At 49.3% G+C, this 6501-nt stretch overlaps 1 pseudogene; it reads right to left on the bottom strand.

Moving 5' to 3' along the window:
- Positions 4926-5854, bottom strand: LOC100739828 (annotated as a pseudogene).

Below are 6501 nucleotides of genomic sequence, written 5' to 3'. Positions count from 1 at the left end.
AGAGGAAATGGCAAATGCAACGGTGCTAAGGCAGGAATAAGCTTGGGGTACAACAGAATGCCAGTAGCTGGAGTGCCATAAATAAAGGGAAGGATAAGAAGGAAGATGGAGGTGTTCCCTAGTGGCCTCATGGGTTAAGAATCAGAGGGTCACTGCTGTGGCTCCACTTACTGCTGTGGTGGGGGTTTGATCCCTGAACTGGGACCTTCTGCCTGCCACAGGTACGGCAGCCTCCCCCTTCAAAAAAAAAAAAAAATGAAGCTGGAGAGGTCAACATGGGCCAGACCATGTAGGAACAAGACCACGGAGAGTAGCAATCAGAGGGCACAAGATCAGTTTGCAAAACCTGAAGCCATTGGAGAAAAGCTGTGAGTTCTATGCATGCACTAAGCTGTGCTTAAAAAATGAAATGCACCTGAAATTAAGAATCCTTATTCTCCAAATACTCCCACGTATTAAGGGAACTTGACTGGGGGGAGGGGGGAGCTTATTGAATTTTAGGACTTTGGGAGTCCAAAAATAAATACTCTCTCCATAGGCAGTTGTCTGCAGGATCCGGGGCTGCAGAGAGGGAGGTGATGGCTGGAGACGGAGATCTGAGATAAGCAGATGACCTCACATTGAAAGACGTATAGAAGCTGTGGGTTCAGGTGAAGCGCAGCAGAAGAGGTGCAAGCGGAAGTAGCGTGTGCCGGAGTTCCTGTCATGGCTCAGTGGAAACGAATCTGACTAACATCCATGAGGACACAGGTTCAATCCCTGGCCCCGCTCAGTGGGTTAAAGGATCTGGTGTTGCTGTGAGCGGTGGTGTAGGTCGCAGACGTGGCTCAGATCTGGTGTGGCTGTGGCTGTGGCTCCTGATTCAACCCCTAGCCTGGGAACCTCCATATGCCACAGGTTTGGCCCTAAAAAGGCGGGGGGGGGGAGGAGGAGTGTCTGCCTTTTGGGTCACAAAAGTCTTCAAAATGGGGCACATTGTGCCCCCCAAATTGCCCTCCCACATGCCCTCACACACAAATAATTGAGCACATTGGGGTCTCTGGAGCACCAAACACCAGGCTGCCTGCATGTGGATCTCCCCAAATTCCACAACCTGCCACAGACTCACCTCCACTCAGAAGTGTCCTATGTCCTCCTTCACCATGAAGCAGCTTCGAAGCTCCAGCTCCTCCCCATAGCAGGCCAGTCAGATGGCTCCCCAAGAGCAAGGATGCGCAGCACGTCTGGATTCCTGGCACCTGGGCTCAGAAGCTGAGAGGGTGGCAAACTGGCCCCATCACAGGAAGAATTAAAGTGCTCTCACAGGTTCCCAGGAGAACCCTTGTCCCAGGGGACTGGAAGAAGCCACCACCAGACTCCCTGCTCCGACCAAGCCTCAGGTCAGGACTCTGGGCTCCCATTTGGAACCCCAGTTGGCCGTCACTAATGATGCTTTGGTGGAGAGACCTCGGTGCAAGAGCACAGCCTGGCTTGAGCTCTCCCGGGAGCTCTGCCTGCTCTCCCTGGATGTGGGAACTGAAGGCAGACTGGCGGGGTGGGGAGATGCCAGGAGCCTTGCTTATTTCTTTATCTTTTGTCATTGTCTTACCTTCCTGTCTCTTTCCTTGTTCAGCTCCCTAAATAGCCCTCAATTCCTCTCTCTCTGAAGTTCTCTTCTCTCTATCCCCACATCTGTGTCAGTTTTTTTTGTTTGTTTGTTTGTTTCCCAGCCCTCTTTGTGTCTATATCTCTGCCTTTTTCAGTCTTTCTCTGTTGTGGTTTCTCCAAATGTCTTCATCGGTCCCCCTGCCACTTCATGTCTGTCCTTCACTCTGTTTCATTTCTGCTTGTCTCTCTGACTCACTTGTCAGTTGCTGCATCGAAGTGTCTTTTGCACTCTCTCTCTCCGAGTTTTTCCATTTGCCTGTTCATTTCTCTCCCGGAATCGCCTTCCTTCAGAATGCACCGTTCTCTCTCTCTTTGCCAATCTCTCCCATTGCCATTCTCTCCCATTGCATTTTCTCTCTCTTTCTCCCTTCTTTTCCCCTGTTTTATTTTTCCTTCTCCATCTTTCAAAAGAGTATGATTTTTCAGGGTTGCCAAAAGCAATTTTTAAAAGACATTATATATGCAGGAACTGTTCTAAAATTGGGGAAATGAGCATGTAAATGTTATAATAACCAGTGTTGCACCCACAGACACGCCATAAGGCATCATGAATTCGGGAATTATAAGAGCATTATCTGTGCTCTATCACCTCAGTAACCAGCCTGGGTCCTATCCTGTGACATATGTTAAGTGATGGTCGAGTGGTGGAATAAATTCATAAACAGATTTCATGTGTGGCTGAAGTTGCTTCATGTCCCTGGTTGGGGCCTTTTCTTCCTCTTTATAAAACAATGGCTCTTGACCCCAGTTTGTTCCATAAATATGCTCTGAGGTCACCCTGGCACAAGTTGGTAAGCATCACCTGCCTCCCTTCACTGTCACTGAATCTATAAACTCAATGTCCTTGCAGCTCCAAGGAGAAATCTTAGTCAATGGTGAAGCTGGGCAGGTTACGTGAAGGGCTTAACCAGGAAAATATTTGCCTGCTTTATGGACGCAAAGTACCAATCTTTGCTATAGAGGTGATCCATCCTAACTGATGGATTGGGAAACAGTGACGTCAAGTAACTTGGAGAGTTTGATACCCAACAATAGTTAAATACACCAGCTATGGTTATGATTTTCACAATCCTGTTCCCAATGGGGAAAGTGACACCTCTGTGGTAGGAGAGAGTCTCGAGGCAGCGAGGCCAGGATAAAAGGAAACCGTGCCCAGAATAAAGGGAAAGGGCCAGAGTCCTTTTCTTTGCATTACGCAGCTATGGTATCACGCTGCAGGGAGGCAGCACATCAGATGAACAGGTCTCCGTCTTGCCTGTACCCCGCCCTAGTGGTGGGTCTTTGGGCTAGTCCCTGCCACGCTGGGTGCTTCAATCCTCCACCTTTACCAAATGAGACCACACAGGAGAGGACTGCAGAGGAAAGGGAGGTGTTGGAAAAAGAAAAAATTACTGGTGTGTGAGTACGGATGCAAGTTCTTACTGGGTCTGCCAGGACCGCCACCTGACTTCTTTTTACCCAGGCCATTTCTCAGGGTTTGTCTGCAATGAGGAATTTCACAGCCTGAAAGAACCTCTACCCAAAAGAGCAACCTTGCTTCTGTTGACTGTAAAAGAGTTACAGCCTCTACACTCAGAGCTCGTCTCCTAGAAGGCAGACGGCTACACACAAAATTCTCCCAAATAAGCTCTTGTCTAGAAAAATTTATTGATTTTGTTTTTCTGCTGTACAGCACGGAGACCAAGTTACACATGCATGTATACATACTTTTTCCTCCCACTGCTGTGTTGTGATGTCAGGATCTAGACATAGTTCTCAGTGCTACACAGCAGGCTCTCATGGTTAATCCATTCCAAGAGCAATCGTTTGCATTCGTTAACCCCAAGCTCCCGATCCCTCCCACTCCCTCACTCTCCCCCCCGGGGCAGCCACAAGTCTTTTCTCCAAGTCTATGATTTTCTTTTCTGTAATAAGCTCTTTTCAATCATCCCTGTGGGACTTCGAGGGCACAGGTAACTGGAGCAAACGAACTTGAAGTGTTGGGTTCTGCTTTGGCCTGAGTACTAGAGGCCTCTGTCTCTGACCCAGGATCCTCGTGTCTTTTTCCAGCATCCACTGAATAGACTAGTTTGTAAGTAGGTTAAATCCCTGATCTCTCACAGCTCTTGGCAGAGAGGTAATGCCAGGCAGGAAAGGACTAGCTGGCAGGGGCCATAAAGGCAGCAAGATCAGTGCCTCTGAAATACACACACCGTTTTTAGCTTCCCAGAGTGAGCCACCAAGGCCACAAAGGAGGCCATAGTCACAGCTCCTGCAGGGGGCTGGCCCCTGGGCCCTGAACCCTGGTGGCAGAGTAGGTCATTCCTTTTCCCCTTTAGCCACTGGGAACTTCTGGGGGCAGTCCCCCTCTTGTCCACACCCCACACAACCACACACACACACACTCACACACACACACACACACACACACTGAACCTAGGCTCTTGCCCTCGTTACTGCCCAGTTGGTTTTTGCTTCACTTCCACAGAAGAACTAGTATAGGACTGCATTTTTTATTACTCAGTGAATTTTATTACATTTAGAGCTGTATAGCAATCACCACAACCCAATTTTATAGCATTTCCATCCCAAACCCCCAGCCCATGCCCCCACCCTCAACGTGTCTCCTTTGGAAACCATCAGTTTTTCAAAGTCTGTGACTTGGTATCTGTTCTACAAAAAAGCTCATTGTGTCCTTTTTTTAGATTACACATGTAAGCGATAGCATTTGATGTTGGTGTCTCATTGTCTGACTGACTTCACTTAGCATCATTTCTAGGTCCACCCATGTTGCTGCAAATGCCGATATTTCATTCCTTTTCATGGCTGAGTAATATTCCATTGTGTATATGTACCACATCTTCTTGATCCACTCCTCTGTCGATGGACATTTAGGTTGTTTCCATGTCTCAGCTATTGCAAATAGTGCTGCAATGAACATTGGAGTACATGTGTCTTTGCGAGTCCTGGTTTTCTCTGGATAGATGCCCAGGAGTGGGATGACTGGATCAAATGATAATTCTATTTTTAGTTTCCTGAGGCATCTCCATACTGTTTTCCACACTGGTTACACCAATTTACATTCCCAACAGTGCAGGAGGGATCCCTTTTCTCCATACCCTCTCCAGCCCTTATTGTTTGTAGACTTTCGGATGATAGGATTGCATTTTTTAAAAGTTTTTGTGCGTTCGAGAGAAGGTGTAACACCTCCTCCTAGTATCGTTGCAAGGATACAGTTCACAGCCTCAAGTCAGCAATCGATGAAGTTAACTTATCTCTTCTCCCCTCCATACGACCTCTTAGAGGTCAGTCCTTCTCCCCAGGAGTCTCTTGAGGGCCCCTTTCATGTCCTTGTTCTGCAGGCTGTAGATGAGGAGGTTCATCATGGGGGTGAGGACGCCGTAGGTCATGGAAACGACCTTGTCTTGATAGTGGATGGGCTTGTCCTGGGGCCTCATGTACATGGAGATAGCTGTGCCATAGAAGAGGGCCACCACTGTGAGGTGGGAGCCACACGTGGAAAACGGCTTGCCTCAGCCCTCCACGGACCGCAGCCGCAGCACTGCCACCAGGATCCTTCCATAGGAGGCCACGATGAAGGCGAGAGGGACCAGCAGGGTCAGGGCACTGGTGCCCACCAGGAGTGACTTGTAGAAATGCAGGTCAGAGCAGGCAAGCTTGAGCAGGACCATGAGCTCAGGACCAGGAGCTTGATGACCTGGTGACCACAGAACTCCAAGGGCATGGTCATCACAGGGACCACCGTCAACAAGAAGGCTGCCGTCCAGGAGGTCCTGGCCAGCAGGCCACAAAGCCGGGGCCCCATGCGCACAGAGTAGCGCAGGGGGTCACCGATGGCCAAAGAGCGATCATAGGCCATGGCAGCCAGCAGGAGACACTCCACGACACCCAGGTACAGTCCCGTGGCCATCTGGGCCAAGCATGGTCCTAGCGAGATGATGGGAAGGGCCACCAAGCAGTTGATGAAAACCTGGGGGACGCTGGATGAGGTGTAACATACGTCCAGGAAGGACAGGTTGCTGAGGAAGAAGTACATGGGCGTGTGGAGCTGGGGATCCCAGCAGATCAGGAGCAGGATGAGGCTGTTCCCAAAAAGAGTGACGAGATAGGACAGGAGAAGCAGGCAGAAGAAGACAGCCTGAGCCCGTGGGTGCTGGGACAGCCCAAGCAGCACGAAGGTCTCCCCTGTGCTGTTCTGGGTGCTCATGCTCCTTCTGAAACCCTAGCTGGGCGGGAGAATAGGATCCTCTTAAGGGGTCATTCAGAAACAGGCAACTTCAGATAAACACAGTTTCACACTTTCAAGGCACCACCGTTCATGGTTTCCCGGGCACAGCTGCAAAGGTCACCACGTCCTCACCCCCGCGTTACCATGTCCTTTGCTGGGCATGGTGCTTAATGTAAGTGGCCATTCAGAACCCTCACTGACTCATCCAATCGTATTACCATTTGTTGATGCGTAGACTGACGGAGTGTCAGATGGATTGAGTCCTTCATTCGCTGCCTCCTGTACGTGCTGGTTAACGGGTTATTTAGTGCATGCATTTAGAGCTGAGTCATTCTATCCCAAGTCCATTTATGGATGGATTCATTCGTTGCGTCTTTAGGAGATTTACTCACGCCTTCAACACATGCTTTTGAGTAGATGTTAATTCAGGCCCAACTCCACCCCAGGCAATGGAACATCACAGGTGAGCAAGAAAACAGACCCTGCCCTCAAAGAGGTGATGGACTAAAGAAAAATTTGAAGGGAAACGGGTGGGGGAAGGGATAAATTATGGGTTGGGATTGATGAATGCGCACTACTACATGTAAAATAGATGGTAACAAGGACCTACTGCATAGCACAGGGAA

The sequence above is a fragment of the Sus scrofa genome, chromosome 6 (assembly GCF_000003025.6).
Source record: "Sus scrofa isolate TJ Tabasco breed Duroc chromosome 6, Sscrofa11.1, whole genome shotgun sequence".
Classification (NCBI taxonomy): Eukaryota; Metazoa; Chordata; class Mammalia; order Artiodactyla; family Suidae; genus Sus; species Sus scrofa.
This window is presented reverse-complemented; position numbering and strand designations above follow the sequence as displayed.